Raw genomic sequence first — 24334 nt, 5'->3', positions numbered from 1 at the left:
GGTATGTTTGACAGGAAAATTCCGGATATGTTTTAGTTTTTCACTGTGTTTTCTGTCACCATTATCAGAATTGATTTGAAGCCATAGCTAAAAGCTAAGCTAACACTTTATGTAGTTTGGCCAAGATAATAAGATGTCTGTTTTCTGCAACGTTGATTCTTGAGCATATTGAAAATTGATTCACAGTGCCTTCTATCATCGAGCTTTATTTTTATTCATACTAAAATGCAGTGCTTTGGAAGGTAACAAGCAGATGACCAGCAATTTTCAGAAACCATGCTTTATTAAATGATATAATGTGTATCAAGCATTCAACGCAGAGCCTGATGCATGGTAGAATTGAATTAAAAAATAGTTACAGAAATTTTCTTTTTAAAAAAGTAATTAACCTTACTCTATTTCCTCTACAATACAAGGGGACAACTCAACAAGAAGGTAGGATATAAATAAGCACATTTGGAGAAGAATTTCAGCAGTAACCTGCCCACATGAAAATTACAGAAAGCAAAGAAGCATTCCTATAAAGACTGATGACTAACAGTACTGCTACCCTACTTCTTCCTTTGCTGCAGAGCCCACCTTCCAAAGCTTATAAAGCCTAAAATATCAGTTCCTTGCTTGCCTGGCCTCCCTTGCTGCTAGGGCATTGGCATGTGTTCCAATCCTGACCAACGGGACCTGAGACCAAACCTGATAAGGACACTTGTCAAAGACTTTCCCTCCTGATGGAAGAGAAAGAGAAACAGGGAGTACATCTTTCCCCATTTTTCTTGCTTTACATATTTTTGTGTGTGAGGATATGATGTTTGGTGGTGTGGCCGCTATCTTTACACCATGAGGACAGGTGCAAGAGCATCACAGAGAAGATGACACAGAGTCCTGTTATTGCTGAGCTACTGAATGAACTCCAGAACCACTCGAATTTTTTTTTTATGTGAGAGAAACAAACCTTTATTTCACAACCTTTTAGTTTCTGGTTATTTTGTTTGCTGTAACTAAAAGTATCTTCTCTGATACAACTTTATAACAGCTACACTTTCCTTTTAGAATGCAAGCCCCGTGAAGACAGGGACCAGGTCTAGTTCACTCCAAATTGCAGTGACTTTAACACAGTGGAAGTTTACTTCTCTCTTACACAAAGTCTGACCTGCTGTGACGGCTGTGTTATGTTGTCGTGTGGGTTCCTTTTACGTTGTTGCTCTGCCATCCCAAAGGTGCTGCCTTCATCCATAAAGTTGAAGATGGCTCCCCATGATGTCTACATTCCAGCCAGCAGAAGGGAGAAAGGGAAGAGGAGAGGGTGCCCTGTTCTCTTAAAGGCATTAGCTGGAAATTGTGCCGTCACTTGACTTATTATCCTATTGGTCAGAACTTAGTCTACTGGGTACAGATACAAGACAGATGAGAGATGAACTCATTACTCTGCATAGCCATGTGCCCAGCTAAAAATTATCATACTGAAAGAAAAGTGGATATTGGGACACAAACAACAGTTTCTTCCATAGCATCACTAAAGAGAATAATAAATGTAAATAGATTTGAAATATGTTAACAGAACAAAACAATGAGACCTTGGTTTATGCCATTCACTCCATTAAGCTCTTTTGCAAAATTATCTCATTCACCCTTCACAATAACCTTACGACATAGATAGTGTTATCATCCCCACTTTGCAGGTGTAGACAAAGAAACTCAAAGAGTTTGAGCAAGTTGCCCAGGGTCCTACATTGAATAATTGATGGAACTTGTATTTAAATCAAAGTTCATGCCTCTGATGTTAAGATCTATCTGTCTCACTGCCACCTGTCCCCTCCCCAATGGCCTCGCCCTAATCTTACATTCTGTGTTAGGTTTACTCTCTCTTCAGATTTTGCTTGTGAATTCCAAAGGCTTACATTTTTTTTACCAATTACCTCTTGTTCCACTTTTTGGCTTCTCCTGAGTCTTATTCTCTACCCTCTGTCTTTATAGCACCGCCCCACAAATGGTACAGATCTCTTTCTCTCCTTGGTTATTTCCGAGGGCCAGTTATTAAGGAATTGTCTCCCCACTCCAAACTGACTCTTCTCTTTTCCTCTTTGTTATGCTGGCGCTGAGGCTCTGCAACCACATTTCTGCTTTGCTCTCTCCTCTCTGTTGTTTTGCCAAAAGGAGACACTAGAGGGAGACTGTGAGCAAGGCTGGAGGGGTGAAGGGACCTGCTACTTCCTGTTTTTTCCTGCTTGCTTTATTCACCTTCCTGTTTCTGTCCGTATCCCTCAGGGGATGCTTCTTCACCCCAGCAGCTGAAAGCATGTTGAAATTTTTCAAACCCGTGTAGGACCAATCCCATCACGTACCCTCAGAGACACCAGCTCTAGCCGCGCAGCACTCCCTCTTCGAAAGTCTGAGTTGAGTTTCAGCCTTACTGGGTCTTTGTTCTGTTTTAATGATGCTAATCTGTTCCCTTAGTTTTCCCATCCCTATGGGTGGTAGTTACTTGGTGCAATTGCTACCTCCACAATACTTCACAGTTTTTAAGTTACGCTAAGTCAGTTCTGGTTTAACTTTTTTCCTTCTCAATTATTCATTGGCTTCGTTTTATTTTTCTGGTTAGATCTATATTTCCATTTTCAGAAAAATCAAGAAACTGCAGGGACAATCCTTGATTGAGGGCAGGATTCCATTCCTATGTCTATGTCTAGTCCATGTAGAGGTAGCCACAGTCTGGGGAACAGGGTGGGAACTTGATGAACACAGCGGATGAATGGTTTCCCTTGTGTACACTCCTCCTAGCCCAGAAGCAAACCCAGTACTCACTGACTGCGTTACTGTCCTGCTTGTGCTCTGGTAAAACTCAGAAGTACTTCAAACCTGAAAGCACCTTTGTTTTCGAGTATCTCTCCGAGGAATAAAAATCTGAGTGACTCTGCCCACTCAACAGAAAGGAAAACTGAGGGGGAGCAAGGAAGTTGGCCAAGCTTTCAAATTAGACTGAAACAGGGACAAGACACCATCTGATTTTTGGACTGTTTTCTCCTAAAATCCCTAGACAAGGGCGGGTGGGGAGCAGGCAAAATTGACCATTGACAGCCAGGTTGTTCCTCCTCTTTGACGTTTCTCATTGGCAAGTATAGTCCTTCATTTTCCTGGCCTGCTAGTCTGGCACTTTCCACAAGCAAAAAAGTTCACTTCAGAGAAGGAAAATAAAGTAAGATCAAAGGCTCGCATAATTTCACTTCTCAGGGAGGAGAGGAAACCTCCTCTAGTAGCCTGCTTTTCAGGAGTTATCCAAACCACCCTGTCTCTGTGGTTCACAGTGACTTGCAAGCAGCGGAGTGGACTTGGCCCTTCTTTCTGCAGTCACTAATGATACCAGCAGTGGCTTAGGCGCCAAGGTAAATAACCTCTCGGAGGCTCCAGGAGTTGAGAGTAAGTCATGGGACTCCCACCAGGACCATGGGAGCTGCACATCTAAGTTCTTTCCTGTTGTGGAGAATCGGATCCCTGTGTTTATTTGGTGCAGAGTACTAGTTTGGATATTCGTGGCCAAATGGCTATATCTGAGCCCTTCACCAGGTGACGTTTCTTTGATGACGTCCAGCACTCTGGCTACCATGGCTCGGTAATTGTCTGATTGCATCTGCAAGGCTAGTATTTTTTCTTTTTCTTTTCTTTTTTGATAGTAGGAGATCTTGCCAGAGGAGAGGCTGGATGATACGATAAGTTGCTTTGAAGATGGAGTGATATTTAATATTTTGAGTGACTGCTTCTTGTGGAAGCAATTGGGTTCTTCAAGGACACGCTATACATGTTTAAGATGGGATGTCTGGGGCTGCCACAGCATAATCGACTGTGAAATAAGCCCGTTGGAAAGGACGATTACTCCTGGGGCCTCAAATGCAAGTCAGGCCTCCCGAGGCAGTAAGGGGAGGGTCCTGTTCAGTGCTAGTCAGGAGTAAATTTGACTGTTACTTCTGTGCTTAGCATGGGCTGGAGCCTGCATTATAAGCTCACTACCCAGCATTACAGAGATATAGGTACAGCCCGGACAATCAACCAACAGTGGCTCATGGTATGAGTGGCTGCTGTGAACAACCCACCTGCCCATCCTAACATTAACTAATTATCCAAAAACCGGTTATCAAGAACCTACTCTATGCCAGGTATATATGTAGGTACTAGGAACAAGGGGACACACAGTATGCTCTTTAAGCACATAGTTAAGCAGAAAAGGAGAGAGAGAAAGCATGCATTAACATGTATTGAAACTATAACTGTATATAGTATATAAACTATGTACTATATGTCAGAAATTATATATCGTATTAATCCCCTCAACCATCTTATAAAATAAGTGTCATGTCCATTTTACAGAAGATGAAACTGAGGTTTGGAGCAGTTAAATAACTAGCTGGTACAGAGCAGCTTTGGGATTCAGTCCAGGCTGAATACATGCGTCCCCACTGCCCGATGGTGCATTGGAGAGGAGCTTACTTGGAAAGTAGCTGTGAAGTGATGGAAACTTTGTTCTCTCACAACTACAAATCTTGAAAGCCTCATGACTAATGTGGCCATTTTTATGTCTTTCTTTTAATGGAGAAACTTTTTTCTTTTCCTAAACTAATCAGGGATTCTAAAAGCTGCTCAGGAGATTTTAGTGAAAGGTACATACTGAAGTCACATCAAATTAGATGCACAATCACAATGACAGTTCGCCAATACCCAAACCCGAGACAACACATTGAACAAACCCCATAGAAATTTAAGCCAACGCTTGACCTAAAACTGCAGCTGATATTTGAAGTGCCAAATGAATTCAAGAAATCCCGTGGATGGCTCCAGGATCCAGTGAGCTATAGTGTAAGATGACAACAGTAGGCAGTCCTTCTGAGCTGAGGGATGCTTTTTCCTTATCAGCGTTTCATTGTTCCCTACTGATAAATGCCCTTACCAGTCATAAAACAATTTCCTTAAAACAAACACACACATACACACTCCAAAGCAGGAAAGATATTCTTTTAAAAAAGATTTTTGTCATCAATAAAATCTCTGATTAATATTTAGTTCACATTGTAAAATAAGTCTTTTCATTTGTTTAAGTTGGTTTCTCTGTTTTCAGACTCTGTTTAATTCATCCTGGAAAAATTTCTCAAACCATCATTTTTATCATCAGCGCTTTAATCCTGTAATAGATTTTCTGAATACTGTGGTTTCAATCACTCAAACCACCAGCTTCCTTCCAGTTGAAGAGGTTAAAAAGCTGAAACTACATTAAAATTACATTCCCTAGAATTCTTTATGGATAGGGCTCTGGGTTTGAATTAGGTGCTACCAATGAGTGATTTTGTGCGATATTTGGAAGGTGCTATCTTCCTGCCCTTCTTGGACAAGGATCTGGATAGGTGGGTGTTTCTGCAGAAGCTTTCCACTGACCACCATCAGCTTCCTGGGCATTTGGAGGAAATCACGGTGGAGCATGAGAGGCAGTTCCAGCTTCCTGATTCTGGCATAGTTCCAGGGGCCTCAGCTATACAAGCTTTCCTGGTGGCTAATTCTACATAGATCGGCAGATGTTCCTGGAGGTACAGTCCAGCAGCTCCAAGAATCCTATAAACTCCCAATTTCCTATGTTAAATCCCTCCCTGACTAAAACACCTAGGGTGTTTTCTGTTTCTGGATGGAACCCCAACTGATATTGACGCCTGGAAGACAGTCTGGGATCACTTGCATGGGGCTACTCTATGTCTCCAGCTAGTTTTCTGGTCTTAACATCAAATTTACATTCTTCTAATCGTCACATCATGATTTCCTCCTTCCATGCCTTTGCTCATTTCATTTTCTCTGCTTGGAATGTCCTTTTATTCTTCCTTCAAACTGCAATTTGGATGTTATCTTCCCCGAGAGCTTTCTCTCCTAGAGTTAGGGGGATGTGAGATATTTGTATGCCAGGTAAATTCATTCTTTGTGTTTTGATTAAACAGTGGCCCAGGGATATGGAAATGAAAGACAGCCCCTGCTTTTAGGGGGCTTTCACTCTAGGGTGGTTGATAGGTGAGTAAATATATAGCACATATATTTATTTATGTTATACATAACAGTGCCATACAACGGCACTAGCATATTGAATCTCAGAGGTTGATACAGTGTTGGTGCTTCTAAATGTCTGCTAATGTGGTTTGATATGACATATGTGGGTGAAATTATATATAGTGAAATTCACATGGCAGTACTTGATGCCGTGAAAGAAACATTGTCAGTTCCACTTTATGGATTCAAAGTGCACGCTTCATTTCACGAGCGCTAGGATAATGATTTGCCTACTGTTTGATCCCTGAAAGCCACTATGATGTCTTGTGGAAAGAGAATATTCCAATTCTTTCTTTTCTACATAAAATTTGACATTCCTTGAATTAATTTCTTTCAGAAGACATCACATGAAGCTCCGTCTGAATATTTTTTTAATGTACCTAGTTAATTCCAGGATTAGAGGCCCTCCCCCAGCTGAGAAAGGGAAAATGTTAATAAGTTGGGATTGTTGCTTACTATCTCTGTTTAGTGAAATTAAGCATATATTCATGAAAGGTTTACACTGAAGTTTTAGTAAAACAAAAACCAAAAAGGAAACCAACAAAGGACGAATTTTTTTTTAAATTCTCTGTTTTGTCTGCCTAGGAACAGGGCTGCCTGCCAGACTGAGCCACCATCTAACACACGTACAATTCAGAGTGACTTACAGTCTGATTTCTTTAGGGCTTCCACCTGTGCTCAGTTAATGACCTGCAGAACTTGAAACCTGCTTTCCTTGAATCGTTTTGTTTCTTATTGGGTAACCTACTCTTTGCCTGACAAATGACATGCCTTGGCAGTGTCCATTGTGTGTGGCAACTGCCCCCAGACCCCAGTTGTACCTGTTTAACTCTTCCTTTCCCCATAACAATGCTGGCTTGTTCTCTGGTCCCTCTTTTCCTTAGTTCTTCCAACTTGACAACCCTCCTTAGGGCCACCAGATGGCTCCAGCTTAATTTTTAACCTTAACATCAAACTTATCCCATTTATCTCATCTACCGATGGCCCTATACCCTGGATTCTTGATTTTGCCTTCTTGCCAAGCTATCTCCCGCGACTCAAAACTGGGCATTGCTCTCTTGTTTAGCAAGATACCAAGATAGTCCAAATCTGCATATTTCCTTTTTTGTGTCCCTTTGAGTGATATGTTGAAGTCCTACTCCCTGGTACCTGGTACCCTTTGAAAATAGGGTCTTTGCAGAAGTAATCAAGTTAGGATGAGGTCATACTCGGTTAAGGTGGGCCCTAATCTAATATGACTGTGTCCTTATAAGAAGAGAAAACAGAAACACAAGGAGGACACCTTGTGAAGACAGAGACACACAGACATCGAGGAGAGAGGGCCATGTGAAGATGGAGGCAAAGACTGGAGTAATGTTGCTACAAACTGTAGAACACCTGAGCTACCAGAAGTTTAAAGAGGCAAGGAAGGACTCTTCCCTAGAGTCTTTTGAGAGAGCATGGCACTGCTAGCACCTTGTTTTTGGACTTGCAGCTTCTGGAACTGTGAGAGAATAAATTTCTCTTATCTTTAGCCACCCAGTTTGTGTTAATTTGTTACTGCAGGCGTAGGAAACACATATAGAAACTCAAACAAGATGGGGGCCCAGTTGGCCCTACGCTTGGGAACCGAACATCAAGAAAAGCAGAAACCATCTGTTCCAGCTTTCTGTTTGGAAATACTTTCTTATATTTTAATACCACATTAAAGTTCACAGAACAGTTTCCACATATATTATCATCCACAATTCCATGAGTTTGGTATGACCCCCTCATATTACAGACGATGTAACAGCTGAGGCTGGACGCTGACTGTCTTGATCAAAGTGACACAGCTGGTAGGTGGTGGAGTCCAGCTCACTCTTGGTTCTTTTGACTAAAAGCCCAGGGTATTTTCTTCTACCCTATGGTGCCTACTTGGCATAGTAAAAAGAAGTCCCTTGAATAAACCTCTTTTCAACCCTCTCTATGTCTGTGTGAATGCTGCTGGACAGGTGATCTCATGACTGCAATTCAGAACCTGAGTTTAATCAGATCAGGGAGAGTAAGCAAGTGCCAGGCTGATAGAGATTGCTGTTCTAGAATATGGCTTGAATGCCGTCTACCTCTCTCCATCTTGCTGCTTCCACCTGGTCCAAGTCCCCATCACGTCCCAACAAGGTCACAGCATCAGCCTCCTATTGGTGTGCTCCTGTTCTTGTCCATGACCTGTTCTCAAAGCAGCCAAGTGAGCATTTAAACATGAAAAATCACAAAACACCAGTTCCTCCCAGAGCCTTCCACAGTTTACAAAAGAACACTTACCTTGAACTACAAGGTCCTGCCAAATCCTCTGATTTCATCTCATGTCTCTCGTCCCTTTTGTTCACTATGTTCCAGCCTCACTGGTCTACCTTTTTCCCCTTGAACATGTCAAGGTCATTCCCACTACTGACCTTCACCGTAACTCTTTCCTATACCTAAGCAGTCAAGTTGCAATTCGGATATTTCCTCTTTAGGGAGCCCTTTCCTAAATATTCTGTGTAAGTTAGTAGTCCCTGTCTCCCTGTCTTAGTCTTTCTCTACTCCTCTACTTTGTTTTCTTTTCTTTTTCTGAAGTATAGCTGATTTACAATGTTGTGTTGGTTTCAGGTGTACAGCAAAGTGATTCAGTTATGTATACTCTTTTACAGATTCTGTTCCCTATAGGTTATTACTAAATATTGAGTATACTTCCCTGTGCTATAACAGTAGGTCCTCGTTGGTTATCTATTTTATATATAGTAGTGTGTATATGTTCATCCCAAACTCCTAATTTATCCCTCCCTCATCTTTTCCCCTTTGGTAAACATAAGTTTGTTTTCTGTGTCTATGGATCTATTTCTGTTTTGTATGTAAGCTCATTGTATAATTTTTTTTAGATTCCATGTATAAGTGGTATCATATGATATTTGCCTTTGTCTGGTCTATTTCACTTAGTGTGATAATCTCTAGATCCATCCATGTTGCTGCAAATGGCATTATTTCATTCTTTTTTATGGCTGAGTAATATTCCATTGTGTGTGTGTGTATATCACATTTTCTTTATCCATTCATCTGTCAATGGACATTTAGGTGGTTTTATTTTCATCATAGAAATTGTTACTATTTCAAACAATCTTGTTTACTAATTTATTTCCTTGCTTTATTGCCTGCCTCCCCTCCAAGTCTCTAAGATTCATGATTGCCAACCCTTGTCTATCTTTTTCTATGCTGTATTTCCAGAACATAAAGGAGTGCCTGATAGATAGGAAATGCTCAGTACAGTTTTGTTGAATGAACACCAAATGTAATAAGCAATTAATAGCCCAGTGTTACAGAGCTTACTCTGCATCAGAGACTGATGTAATCCTTACATGAACGATCCCATTCACAGCAACCCAGTGAGTTTGAAATGATTCTTCACCCCCATGTTAGAGATGAGACCCTGAGGCTGAGATTAAAGGACATGCTCAAGGTCACACAGCTGGTGAGTGTCAAGACTCAAACCCAGGTTCGTGAATGACAAGTTTATTCTCTTGTACTCCCCGCTTGGACTATGCACAAATTTGAGAGGCTTATTTCACGGCATCAAGGACTATTTCAGAAAGCAAATGTTAGGTATTAAGACAATGATTTTTTTTTTTTAATGGAAGTTGACTGGCTCAGTACTTATATCCAAGGCCACAGTTTAGTACGTGGAGTCAGGAAAATAGCCCTATTCTCGGCAGTGCCATTGTTTTTAGGGCTCCATTCTGATGTCATTGACTTTGGTGCTTCATGGATTGGGGTTGGAGGTGGGGCACGTTCCAGACAAATGAACGGATCCCCTGACAGTTGAGAATTCTTAGAAACAAAGAGATCATGGTAGAATATCGCTCAATACTCCCCCCTCCTCTTCACATGCCTCCCATTAATTTCTTCTCCTGCGTTAGCAAAGCTGGCTGGGACACAGGCTCCATTTAGCAAAACGATGAAACACAAACGTTTACGGAGACTGTGCTTTGAATCAACAGGGTTTTCCTCAGATTGAGTTGCCGCCAATTATCTTCCATGCAATTATGGCGATCCCAGAAGCAAGCAGATGGGGAAGAGTTTTGTTTTCAAATGGAGGAGAAACCAATATGTAGGAAGAAAAGGCAGCTTGTTCATTTGGACAGACTCCAGGTGGCTGGTTGCCAAAAGGCAGAGAGCTGGGGAGCCAGGTCTGGCCCTGGATCAGTCCGGCTGCACACAGACCAGAGGAGCCCGCGAGGCGACAGGCTCTGCCCCCGCTCATCCCGCTTGTCTGGCGGCAGCCAGCGTGGCAGGGAGAGTGGAGGCCAAGGCAGAGGTCCTCGCAGTTCAGGCTTCCCACCTTGATGCCACTGGAACGTCAAGTCCTGCTATTTTGTTGTCGTTCAACAGCAACATGTTGGTGTGTTTTATTAGAGAAGAAAATTCAAGAAAAGACATGCAAAAGCCCAAGCCATATGGCAAACCTCCTGGGAAAGCTTTGGTCATTTGGAGTTTCCCAAAACCAAGAAGATATTTCCCCTTTCTTAAGGATCACATTGTCCTAAACTTCTTGCTGGACTCTGCCTCTTGAGGGTACCATTCGTAAGAAAACCAAGGATACTGTTGAGTGACTACTGTAATTATTTCTGTCTGGGTTTTTATTTACAATTATACAGGGCACCTCGGGCTACATCAAAAATAGTCAATATTGGGCTTCCCTGGTGGCGCAGAGGTTGAGAATCTGCCTGCCAATGAAGGGGACACGGGTTCGAGCTCTGGTCTGGGAAGATCCCACATGCCACGGAGCAACTGGGCCCGTGAGCCACAATTACTGAGCCTGCGCGTCTGGAGCCTGTGCTCCGCAACAAGAGAGGCCGCGACAGTGAGAGGCCCGCGCACCGCGATGAAGAGTGGTCCCCACTTGCCGCAACTAGAGAAAGCCCTCGCACAGAAACGAAGACTCAACACAGTCATAAATAAATAAAAGAACGTGAATTTCTTTAAAAAAAAAAAAAAAAAGCAAACTGGGCTATTCATTTCAGTAACAGTCAAGTGGTCTTAGTTTGCATTCAATTTCCAATCAGTTTCTCAATCTATAAAAAAAAAAAAAAAAAAAAAATAGTCAATATTGTCAGTTCCAGGATCATCAATGCTTGGAGGGGAACTTTTTCCCCCTTTGACAAGAAGGGACCATGCTCAAATTGAAACAAATCTGAGGCACATGACATGGAGTGTGGGAATGATTTACTCAATATATTAATTAAGGTGAAAAAAGTATAATTAAATGAGGGATATTTCCATGCAAAAATTAGCCCACCCTACCAGCCAAATAAAGGTGGTTTGAATTTTAGTTATCACCCACATAGCAAATAAGGGTTTGTGGTCCTGTTTCAAAAGAGTAGCCAATTTTCCTAGATTAAATAGGAAAAAATCATTTTATATGACCTCAGTTTTAGTCCCTGTTCAGCCACATATAGCTGTGTAGCTCTGGTCAAATCATTTATACTGTCTGGGACATGATTTCTTCCTCTAGATGAAGGTAGCACTCTCAAATTCCGGGGTGAATTTCTCTCATGGATTCTGAAATGTGCATTTTTGGTTAGAGGAAAAAAAAAATACCCTGATAAATTTTGAGCTTTTGAAGGGGTGGATTCACTCGGTAAGTACCTAAATAATATTACCAGAGAGCATGTTGATGGTTTCACAAATGATCCCAACAATTGCACATCTTTTACCTGACTGGGTATCATGGTGATATACGGGGGTATGCAAAACAGATTCTGGCCATACAACAACATGTACAAGATAGATGGTGTCTATTTTGAGGGTAAGGGGAAAAAAGCCCAGGAAATCTCTTAGAGGCGGGAAGCAGTTTTGGAAGTGCTACAAAAGACAGTGATATTGTTCTTGGTTTAGTAGGTGATCTGCCCCATGAAATAAAGCTGCAGGGACACGTTTGTCTTGGTTAATAATGTCAGCAGAATGAGGAGGGTTAGCTGTAATAACAGTAATAACTGTGTCGATGTAACTGCTGGGGCTGAATTTCCATCTGCAGCCTCATGATATACGACCTATGTTATACCTCTACCTGTTGATTTTTTTAAGGCAAAATTGGCTTGTCTGTTCTGCTCAGGGAATGGAGGCTGAAATAGTCCATTTTCCCTGGATAAATCAAGGTCTTGTGGGTGGTGATTTAATCTCACAAGTGTCTTTTAGGACTTGATTAAAATTGCAGAGAAAAAGAGTCGGACATTAACAAATACATTGTTACTCTGATATTGAATCAGGTGGATTTCAAGCTGGACATTTTTATTTACTTCTTGTCTTTTCTTTCATCACCTTCCTCTTTTTTTTCCCGTGAAACAAATACTGATGCCTGTGTTTTCTTCTATGATGTTTTCCCTGCCATCCTCTGATAGAGTTAACCATTCCCTACTCTTGGAATGTGTTTTCTTATTACACCTGTCATAATGTTTTGTAATATACTTGTTAATCCATCTTGTCTCCATCCCTGGCTTGTGGGTCCTTTGAAGGTGGAGATGAGGTCTTGCCCATCTCTGGATCTCTAACACTCAGCATGGAGCACGGCTGATGTACATTACTTTCTAGAAGTGCAATGGAATATTCTACTGAACGCATTTTTCCCCCCAAAATGTTTTCACACAACGTTTCACACGTTGCATAATTCCATTTGGGTCTTCCAGTCATCTAATGCAGTGGTCAGGAGAGGTAATGGAGTAGAAGAGACTGAGATTAAGTGAGGTGGGTTGATTGGAAATTGGTTGACTCGCTGAAGATTTTCTAACTAATTAATAGTGAATGCAGGGTCAGAGCTCTTGTTTTCTAATGACTAGCCTTGAGCTTGGGCCAGCCCATGTGAGTTGGGTAACCCATGGGATATGCATGGTAGCAGACACCTTTCTCATTCTTGTTTTCGCTCTAACACACCCAGGCTAATACACTACTTGTATTTATTTTTCTTTCTATCCCATCTTCCTTTCCCTCTATTAGATTTTTAAAATCTTTTTATTTTGTTCCCCTCACCACCACTTTCTTTTGCCCTCTTTTATCTTGTGCCCCCCGTTGGAGGCCTTCAGGCTGTGACACATGCTGAAGCTTACTGCTTAGCTCAGACAATGTTAAGACTTTCCCTGGCAGGCCTAGTCATGTAGCTCTGTCCTTCTCAAACTTGAGGCCTTGGGATTGGGAGCTCTAGAGGCCCTGGGGTAGGCACGTTGACATAAAAATGTGAACGACAATATACCTAATACCATAAGGGGTATATGATTACAGAAGGGGATGGATGATAAAAGCAGTGACTTCAGAGGACACTGAGCTCAGTACATGGGATGTGGAGAGATCCGTGGAGGAGGAGAAACTTTGCTTGGGCCTTGAAGGTTCCACCTGAGCTCTGGAGTGAGCCAGCTTGGGTTTCAATCTTGTCTCCAGCACTGATTGGCTGAGTGTGCTTGGGTAAAGTAATTATTCTTTCCAAGCCTTCGTTTCTCCACGTGTAAAAGGAGGATGATGGCAATAATAATCATACTGTTTCATGCTGTTAGGATTAAAAAAGACAGTGAAAGTAAAGGGCATAGATCAGAGCCTGGCTCATGACCAATGTTGCATACAGATTAACTATTATTCTTAAAATGTTAATTTTATGTTATTTTTTGGTTGCACTTATAGGCACAGGTCCGTTATAGAGTGTAACACAAAATTCACCCGAGTCTCTGAATTTCTGTGATAAAACATAAACCCTCAAAGAAGCTTTGAACCTTGATGATAGGCAGCTTCAGGCCATCTCCAGACCTAGACATTCCTTTGACTTGATGGGCACTGGCTCCATGGGATGGTTTAGAAACAGAGACCGGGATGGGCAAATCCCAGCCGAAGATATTGAAGAGGAGACTGCAGAGTTTGTAGGCCCAAACTGGAGAGTTAACTAGGCTTTCAGGGAGAGGGCGGTCACGTTGCATAATTCCTACTGACTGCAATGGCCACTTCCCATACAGCTGTGTACAGTGGTCCTTCTTTCAAAGACAAAATAATGAGCAGTGGAAGCTTGTGCTCACTGGTCCCCTCCTTGCTTCCTTTTAGAGTGTCTCACACAGAATCTCACACACCCGACTCTATCTAGCTGCTCCGCCTGACGCCATCTCCCTCACTATTGTGCTAACCCATCTGTGCTGTCCATCTAGTTCAGAACACTGTCTGTCCATCCCATTCTTCACTTCTGTCCCTGCCTCCAACTTCAATTTCATTCCCAGGAGGAGTTAGCAAATCCAATAAATGAATTTGTGATATGTAACCATATCTGGATGTATTATAAGAACTGGATTAATTTGCCAGTTATATGTTGCCCCTACCTTTGGTCATCTTTTCTTTTCTTCAACAGCTAGCTAAACCTGATCTGTCCTTCAAAGCTCAGCTGAAGTTTCTCCTCCATAATTTCACTCCAGAATCCTTCTGGAGGGCTCAGTACCCTCTAAAGTTATAGCACTGACTATTCATACCCCTCACTAATCATATGCCACCTTATAGAATCAGTTATATTATCATTTACATTCTTGTCTATTTTTGCCCCATTTTCTCTGTTACATGTGCATAAAACACATTTGAATATCTACAGTGTGCAACACTCCATGCAATGCTCTTTGGTATCTCCGACCTCAAACAGCTCATGGCCTTGGAATCATTTCTGATCATTTTCGTATTTGCTTAGTGCTTTCTCATGGCTTTCTTATGCATCTTTGCCTCATTTATTTATCCACATTTATGTCTCTTTACAAGGTGGGCAGTGCCATGTTCAACATCTCCATTTTATAGATAAGCGGGCTGATCTCAGAGAAGTGAAATAAGTTCTAGGTCACCTGGCAACCCAAGTGCAGTGTTGATGATGATGGTGATGATGTCTCCACATTACTTGCAGGGAGACACCTGGTGGTGGTGTGGTGGTGCCTTGATGTTTGTGTGAATTCTTTTAATCAGTGAACTCCAATTTCCCTGAGAAAGGCCTTGAAAAATTCTCGGTTCCAGGTTAGCCACCAGCTGATATGTTGGTTCCAGTTTATCATTACCACCCTGATATGACAGTGAACACTCCAGCAGGGAGATCTGCCAAAAGATGCCAGCCAGACTCTGACAGTAACTCTTTGAAATTCCAGTTCTAATGCTGATTTTCGCCATAAAAAACAACTCCAACATCATGGGCCATTGCACAGAAAGAAAGAAGGAGGCTGGAGAAAGGGCTGACAGCAGGAAACAGTTATGATGTAAAATATTTGAATCCGATGCCTCTGGTCATCCCGTTTTGAGCTCATATTGATAGGGCTTCCTCTGTCTCTGCATTCAGAGTTTTGTACTCTTCTAATAGCAGACATTAAACCTTTGTTTCAAATTAGGTCAGAATCACTCAAGCAGAACCCTGAGTTAATGTGTAAATTTCTCCCTAGGGTATCCCTCATTTTGGAATGAAAGGCTTAGTCCTGTCTTAAAAGAATTTCAGGCATTAGTGAGCAGGCTTGGGAGTGGGGATTAGCAAGGTGAATTTTCCAAGTATTATTCCAAGAAAATATCACACATATCAATAGACTATACTCTGCTTTGTCATTTTTGCATCTCAAAGTTTGTAAAAATCTCTGGTTAGTCAACCATCTGTCCCTTAGTCTGTCATTTGTAAAGGAGGTAAGTGGGAAAAGACGGTTCTCCTGGGTCTCTTTTAGTCCTGATGTAACCGAAAGTGGGGTCCAGCTGCTCACTGCTCAAGCCATTAAAGAGGCAAGTTGGTGGAAAGGAAAGTTTGCTTTATTTTAGATGCCGGCAACTGGGGGGGAGGGCGGACACCTGTCCAATGGCCAACTCCCCTCCCCCCTCCTACAACCAGCGGGCAAGAGCTTTTATAGATGGAGGGAGGGGGCTACATGCAGAAACAGCACAGGCAGCTCTGACAGTCGTCCTGAAATTGGTCATGCGGTGCTCTGACCAGCGTCATCTTGGTTGTTGTAAGTACAGTTACTCTTCACTTCCAGGGTCGGTTTGTTCCCATTTCCTTGAGGCCAATTCTTGGAATTGTGGCAGCTTAGGTCATGGCTACAGTCTGGTCATCATGTAGTTAACTTCTTCCACTTGATGGGGGTTTCAGTATCTATTAGACAGCTCACAAGTTAATAGGATATGGCTCAGAATATTATCTACAGCCCTTGAGAAGGAACTAAACGTCCTGGACTTTGCTTACTGACTAAACTATTATTATTTTGTCCTGTTTGACTGCTTTCTTTTGTTTCTGCATTTTCTCACTTCTCTGATTAAACTTATTCTTTGGCTAAAGTTTTTCCACAGACAAAAGGCAGGCAGAGGACATGGAGGGCGAGGACCAAAAGGTCCTGCTTCCTTTCACTGACATTCTAGGATTCCAGGTTTCCTCTTCCCTTCTTATCTGCTCACTATTCTTTCCAAACTCTTAACACCTTTGTGGTCATGTTATTATTAATTTTAAGTTATTACATAGAAAGGTTAAATAAAAGAGAGAAAATTCTCTCTTCTTGTCCCATCACTCCATTCCCTATGTCCACTCTTTGTATCCATTGTTGACCAAAGTCTTGAACTACCAATATTGAGCAAAATCTACTGAAGCCCCCTTCCCAACACCTTTAGAAAGATAAGACATTGGTTTATTATCCATTCCCTCTGTATTTCTCTTCCCTGTTTTTAATTAGTAAGATATTAATCTTCAGTTTGTCTATTGGTTACCTTTGTAAATTTAAGTAATGTGCTTCAACATTTATTTCCTGGTCCATCCACTCTAGTGAGACAGGGACTTTTTTGTGTTAGATGCCATTGGAAGAAACTTGTCCCTGCTGGAGTCATTTCGGTAAAAGACCAAGCCTGGTTTTTGCACTGTAAGAGCAGCACATCCAGGAAAACTACCTGTTATCAGGTTGGAGATAAAAATTTTGGGACCAAGACACATTGGAAACCAATATCATAGAAGGTTTAGTAAAGTTAAAACTGATAAACTCAGGGTAAAAAACAAAAAATCAACATGATAAACAGTAATTGGGAAAATCACTCACTTAAAAAAGAAACATTATCCAACAATTAGCCGAATTAGCACCTCTATTGATTCTTGGAAGAATTTTCTCCCATTTAACCTACTCAATTAATCAATTAGCTTGGCATCTGCCTCCAACTTCATATATCAGTATAACTGTTTTCTCCTCAGCCTAACTGCTACTTAGGAGATAATGGGAGGGGTGGCCCATTTTACAAGACAATAACATGGTTCCTGGAGAAAGAAATCGAGAGGCTGAAGGAATCAGATTTATTTCCAAAAAAAGTGGTACATCCCTCCCTTGGTGCCTAACACATCAGTAGTTAAACAATTAAGTTTATTTTTGGATACAAAGTTAATTACTTTGAAAAGTCAGTGAGACTACCACTGACAAATACTACCCTTAAAACCCTTAGAAATAACAAAGCAGTCACTCAGAACTGCTAAAATGGCAGAATTTGGCATTTGTTATTGCAGGAATTATGGTCTTCCTGTGAAGTTACCTGATCATTCTTATCTTAACTGAACCTCAGCAGGGCAGGCTTTCAAAGTTATCTGGAGGTGGAGACTGAGAACCCCACCATTTTTCTTGTTAGACCCAGTGAATATTCCCCAAATGCCTCCACTAGCTGTCAAGCACCTTTCTCTCAGTTCTTAAGTCCCTTGATTTTAAATTCTGTTTAGGATTGAGGCTGGCCCTAAATGTCAAAGAACACCATCACAATGGCCAATGAGTGGATTGAAACTTGGTTTGCTTTCTGCAAAGTGTAGCTCCCTGCTAGAAGCCAAGGATCACAAACAATGGGGAAGAAGATGAACCCATGTGCTATACAATATAAGATTTATATGGCCATTAAAAAAAATCTCTACAAATAATATTTAATGATAATGAAAATGCTGCAATATATAGTTAGGTGCAAAAAGGCAGAAAACCAACTACCCTGTTTCTTTAAAACAGCTGCATATGGAACACCTGAAAAAAAATGGCTGGAAAGAAATAAGCTATGTTTATTTTAGGAAAGTGGGATTATGAATTTTTAAAATTTTACTTCTTTGTATTTTCCCACACTTTTCAAATATTTATTTGACATCCATATCTCTATTAGCTGAAGAAATAGGCTATTTTTAAATAATTAAAGGGACACAAGATTTAGAAATTCAAGGGCTCCAGACTCTTCTGCCCTCACCCTTTTCTACCTACTATTTCTTGACCTACCACAGGCAAGGAGCTGAATATCTCTACATTTCTCTTCTCTTTGCAGTTAAAAAAGGCTGATATCTACGTTTCTTTGCCATAGTGGGACACAATGAAGGATGATAAAATGATGTCTATTGAAACATTCACAACTTTAGAGAACAAAAGTTTATATACTCTTTTCACTTTAAAAAAAAATTGAAGTACAGTTGATTTACAATATTGTGTTAGTGTCAGGTGTACAAAAAAGTGATTCAGAAATATATATATATTTCAGATTCTTTTCTATTATAGGTTATTACAAGATATTGAATATAGTTCCCTGTGCTATATAGTAGGTCCTTGTTGTTTATCTCTTTTATATATAGTAATGTGTATATGTTCATCTCAAACTGCTAATTTATCCCTTCTCCACGCCTTCCCCTTTGGTAACCATAAGATTGTTTTCTATGTCTGTGAGTCTGTTTCTTATTTGTGAATAAGTTCATTTGTATCATTTTTTTTTTTGGATTCCACATATAAGTGATATCATATGATATTTGTCTTTCTCTGACTTCACTTAGTATGATAATCTCTAGGTCCATCCATGTTGCTGTAAATGACATTATTTCATTCTTTTTACGGCTGATTAATGTTCCTTTGTGTATATGTACCACGTTGTCTTTATCCATTCACCTGTCGATGGACACTTATGTTGCTTCCATGTCTTGGCTATTGTAAACAGTGCTGCTATGAACGTTGTATATGCTCTTTTCATATTGTGTTTCCTACATGATGGTGGGTCAGTTAGAGGCCCAGGAGGAGACAGAGGGCATAGCCACAAGGGATCATTGACAAGAGTTTCATAAAGCGGCTCTTTAAAAAGATGGCAGAAGACTTAAGGGAAACCAAAAAGGATGGTGGAACCAGGGAAAATACCAGTTGTAGGAGAACCTATATGAAAGTAGCCAATATCGCTCTTTGTCGAGATAGGCCTGAAATGGAATACTACAATGCAATAACCTGTAATGAACTACTGATAGACTCAACAGCATAGATAAATCTCAAAATAATTATATTGAACAAAAGAGTTGGTACTCTGTGATTCCATTTCCATTAAATTCTAATCAAGGTAAAACTAATCTATACTGACAGAAATCAGATCCATAGTCACCAGTGCCCAGGAAGTCAGGGACTGACTGCAAGGGGAGACTACATAACATTTTGTGGTGATGGAAGGCTTTCTTTCTTGATTGTGGTGGTGGTTACACAGGTGGTGGTTACACATTTGTTAAGATGCATTGAACAGTACAAGTGAAAGGGGTTTCGTAACAGGCAAATAAAGTTGATAAAAAGAAAGAGAGAGACAGGGAGAGACAGAGAGAGAGAAAAATGAAAAAAGTGAGAGGAGAGAGAGTGAGAAAGGAAGGAAGGATTGAAAGAAGGAAGGAAGGAAGCCACATTTAACGATAGGTCCAGCAGAAAGGAAACTGGGGGGATAAAATACAATCTTCCTCCCCTCCCATCATCTCTCATAGGTAGGGTAGCTACCCAGAAGCCAGAGGACCAGGAGTTCTGTGAGGCAGAGCTAGGAGGTCAGCCTTTTGGGGCCCAGAGCAGAGTAGGGAGAGATCCATAGGAGCAAGTGGAGAATATCCAGCACAGAATGTTTTCACGCCATGGGAGATCCTTGAAGAACCACCGGGGAGAAAAATGTTAGGTAGGAAAATACTTCTTGGTTAAATGACTTGCAAATGGGACAATTGAAAATACAAGGCAAATTGATTGAGGGACCCTCTCTATACCAGGAAAGTACAGTGTGATATTGTAAAAGAGTCATCCACGGTGTGCCTCTGTATTTCCCATCACTGCACATAGAAAGAAAAATCCAGGCACCATAGTTTGAAACTTCTTTCTCACCTGCAGAACCCTCTGTCTGAGAGTCCCAAGGGACATGTGAAACATAGGTGTGCCCGTCTTTCTGGATGTCAAAATCAAACATTAGGGGCTACTTCATGCAGCCTAGCACCCCTCAGTGATTCATTAGATGTCTGAGATCTTTTTTTAATGCATTTATTTAATATTTTATTTACCTGCTGTCACAAAGTTAGGGAGATTTATATTTGAATTCAATGGATGACAGAAATGTGACATTGTATATAATTTTTAATGAAGAATCACAATAAAATTTTTTTTAAAGTTATGGCACATTTTCACGTTTAGAGAGAGAAAATGCAAAACATAATTTTTTGCATCTTTGGAAAGATTCAGTTTAATCAGAATACTTACGTACTTCCATAAAATAGGGATGCACTGATGTTATGTGTTAAGTAGGACTTCCTTCCTCTTCATTAAATGGCCTTGGAGTGCTCTTATTATTGTTTTTCAGGTGTTGTCTGATTTTTTGTCATTTATCTTCTTTCTGTCAGACTAGTGCTTCCCAGTACTTCTAGCTTGTTTGACTATGCAACTGAGCCTAATCTAGAGAGGACTGAAAAATTACATTTCCATATTTGTTAGAATTGTGTGTAAACAAAAGCTAAACAGGCACCAAGAAACTAAAAGTGACAAATTTTCATGAATAAACATTGTGCCACTTATTCTGTCTTTTACTGGACTTTTCTTCTCTTTTTCTAAGATTTTCAGATAAGCTCTGGGTTTTCAAATCCCCTTTCAGTTCTATATTTCTGAATTTACATTTCATCCCATACCATTTCTCAGGTTTACTAGTTTCTTATGTTTATTACCTATTTTACACAGTCATTTTTAAAGTTTATTTTTCTCAAAATAAGTGACTCCTGCTTCCATATGGGCTTGGAGGATGTGGAGAAAAGTTTGAGATCTAAGTGTACCCCAATTCGTTTTAAAGGTTTAGTTATAGTCATGCTCGGTTAGAAATTCCTGCCTATAGGTTTTCGATCTCCCAACATGAGTCATTTGCTTTTCTATGGGATCCTCGTAGTTGACCCTCTCTGTATTTTTCCTACTCGATGATACTGTTTTTATTTAAGGCAAATGAGGCCATAAATCTTTTTTTTGTTTGTTTGTTTCTTTGGATTAGAAATTCTGAACCTGGGGTTTGGACCATATAAATCTTTAACAAGGTAGATATCATGATACCTGTTTTAAAATGAAAGAAATAGAGAAGTTGAGGCCTTGGAGAGATTTATTCACTTCCTCCAGATATCTTTGTTAGTCAGTGGAGAGTCAAGACTTATATACAGGCTTGTCTGGTTCAATATTCTTTTAAAATTATTATCAGATTTATTAAGTTCTCATTTGCTCAGAATTCTATAAAGGGTGCCACTATATGGAGTGATAAGAAGACTGTTGTGTTCCTTCTAGTTTGGAAGGTCCATTTTGGAGTCAGAGAATGTATCGTATTCACTTTCTGACACTTAGTGCCTTCAAAAAATTTTGTTAATTGAATAAGAATCTCTAATTTCTATACTTATATTTGTGTAGTTTCGGATTGCAGAGTAAACTAAAAAAAGTTGCTTTTATAAATCTCTGAATTCATATGTCTTAATTGCCAATCAAGAGTCGGAAGATATTCATTTGGTTACTTGAAGAACATTGATTGAGCAACTACCAGGTGCCCTACATCAGTGTGTTAGTTATCTATTGCTGTGTAATAGGTAATCCCCAAGCTTAGAGGCTTAAAACAACACGTATTCATTATCTCAGAGTTTCTGTGGGTTAGGAATCTAGGAGTGGATTAGCTGGATGCCCCAGATTCAGGGTTTCCCACAAGACTGAAATGAAGGTATCTTTGGGGGCTGCAGTCATCTCAGGCTCAGCTGGAGAAGGATCCACTTCCAGGTTCACTCACATGGCTGTTGACAGGTGCAAGAATGTCCACGGCCAAGCTCACTCACATGGCCATGAGGAGGCCTCAGGTCCTAGCTGGATGTTGATGGGAGACATCAGTTCCATGCCATGTGGGCCTCTCCTTAGGGCTACCCAACAGATAAGGAGGTTTTGTGTGGCAGTGATGAGTGGGCTCTATGACAGCCAAAAGATGGGTGTGAGTTATTTCCATTTCCCAAGAGAATTGCAGTGGAGTTGAAGAGAGGGCCTATAACCAACAGGAATTGTTAATTAATACAAGGCTGTGTGTAATTCTCTGTAAAAATAAGTGGCGTTGCTTATTACAGATGAAGCATGTATCTGAATACCTGTGGTTTAATCTAAAAAATCACAAGTTCTGCAGGAAAGAGATTGTATAGGAGTAAAAAGAAAGGGAAGATGACTGCAGAATTAAGGTACTAGTAAAATCTAAAAATTTACCTGGGAACCCAGTCATAATTTTTAGGTTTCAAAGAAAGGCTCCTAATTAGTTTCATAAATTTTAATTCATTAAGCATTTACTCTGCATGCCCTGTGTATGAGACACTGCGCAAAATATTACAAAACAGAATCTTCTGTAATGCATATAACTCTGAAGGTAGTTATCATTACTCCCATCTTTACAGGTGAGTTCACTGAGACTCAATTATGCGAACTGGCATGCTCAATGACAGAGTTGGGATTTAAGTTTGCAATGCCATGTTGCAAGTACTGTATCATTCATTCTTTTCTTTTCCTTTTATTTGTTCAATACTTTTATCTAAATAAAAACGTCCCAGGATCTTTTTTTTTTTTTTTAAATAAATTTATTTATTTATTTATTTATTTTTGGCTGTGTTGGGTCTTCGTTTCTGTGCGAGGGCTTTCTCTAGTTGTGGCGAGCGGGAGCCACTCTTCATCGCGGTGCGCGGACCTCTCACTGTCGTGGCCTCTCTTGTTGCGGAGCACAGGCTCCGGAAGCGCAGGCTCAGTAGCTGTGGCTCACGGGCCCAGTTGCTCCACGGCATGTGGGATCTTCCCATACCAGGGCTCGAACCCGTGTCCCCTGCATTGGCAGGCAGATTCTCAACCACTGCACCACCAGGGAAGCTCCCAGGATCTTTTTAAGGCCTTGGAGATACAGAGATGAACAAGGTAGAAGAGTGCCCTGATGTCTTGTGGTTTACATTCTAGTGGGAGGAGCAGTGGGCTGGGCAGACAGTTAAGAAATGAATAAACCAGAAAAACATCAGGTAGGGATAAGTCACTTATCTGTCTTTCCCCATTGGAAGGTAAACTTGAGAACAAAGACTTTATTAGTCCACGAAAGTATTCCATAATACCTGGAAGAGTTCTCAGCACAAAGTAAGAGTTCAATCAATATTCTCAATTAATCAAAAATAAATTACCAAGTAATAGAATATAACAAGTAGAAAACAAAATCAAGATGTGATCGAGGGGGATTGAGGGATTATTTCAGATTAGCTAGTGAGGGAGTACTTCACCGAAGAGTTCAACATTAGATCTGAGGTCTGAAAGGCAAGAGGAAGTCAGCCATGCAAATACCTGGATGAAGAACATTCTATTCAGAAATGAACAGCTAGTGCAAAGGCCCTGAAATGGGAGTAGGCTTTGTGATTTTTTAACAACAGAAAAAGGTGAGTGTGCTGAAGCATGGGGTATGAGGTGGGTAAGAGAGGAGGCCAAAGAGATGGGCAGGGCAAGGTCATGTGAGGCCCAGGAGGCCACTGGGTAGAGTTTGAATTTTACTTGAAATGTGATAGAAGCCACTGGAAGGTTTTGAATAGAAAAATAAGACACTCTTTTGTAAGAGCCCAGACAAGAAATAATGGAAGCTTAGATTAGCGGATAGTAGTGAAAATGGAGGGAAGGGGGCGATGTTACTCACTGACGGACTGCTTATTGATTGGTGGTTGGAATACTGGGAGTTGTTGGAGAAAATGAACAAATCAAGGATGACTCTTAACTTTGTGACCTTAGTATTTTGGGAAATACGGGTGATGTTTCCTCAGACATGGAAGACTGAGACAAAAATCTGTATGAGTTTGCTAGAGCTGTCTTAACAAAGTACTATAAACCAGGTGCCTTAAACAGCAGAAATGTATTGTCTCACAGTTTTGGAGACTAGAAGTCCGAGATCAAGGTCTGGTACGGATGGATTCTTCTGAGAACTGTGAGGGAGAATCTGGTCCATGCCTCTCCCCTAGCTTCTGGTGGTT

The 24334-nt window shown here is 40.7% G+C and overlaps 1 long non-coding RNA gene across 1 annotated transcript in view; it reads left to right on the top strand.

The window, feature by feature from the left end:
• The first annotated feature begins 10788 nt into the window (after positions 1-10788).
• Positions 10789-24334, top strand: part of LOC309627363 — a 37633-nt gene continuing 24087 nt past the window's right edge. Inside the window, exon 1 of the long non-coding RNA XR_014243709.1 lies at positions 10789-16043. This is a non-coding gene — a long non-coding RNA (uncharacterized lncRNA). The remainder of the gene's footprint in view (positions 16044-24334) is intronic.

Source organism: Balaenoptera borealis (genome assembly GCF_965194805.1).
Source record: "Balaenoptera borealis genome assembly, chromosome: 4".
Classification (NCBI taxonomy): Eukaryota; Metazoa; Chordata; class Mammalia; order Artiodactyla; family Balaenopteridae; genus Balaenoptera; species Balaenoptera borealis.
This window is presented reverse-complemented; position numbering and strand designations above follow the sequence as displayed.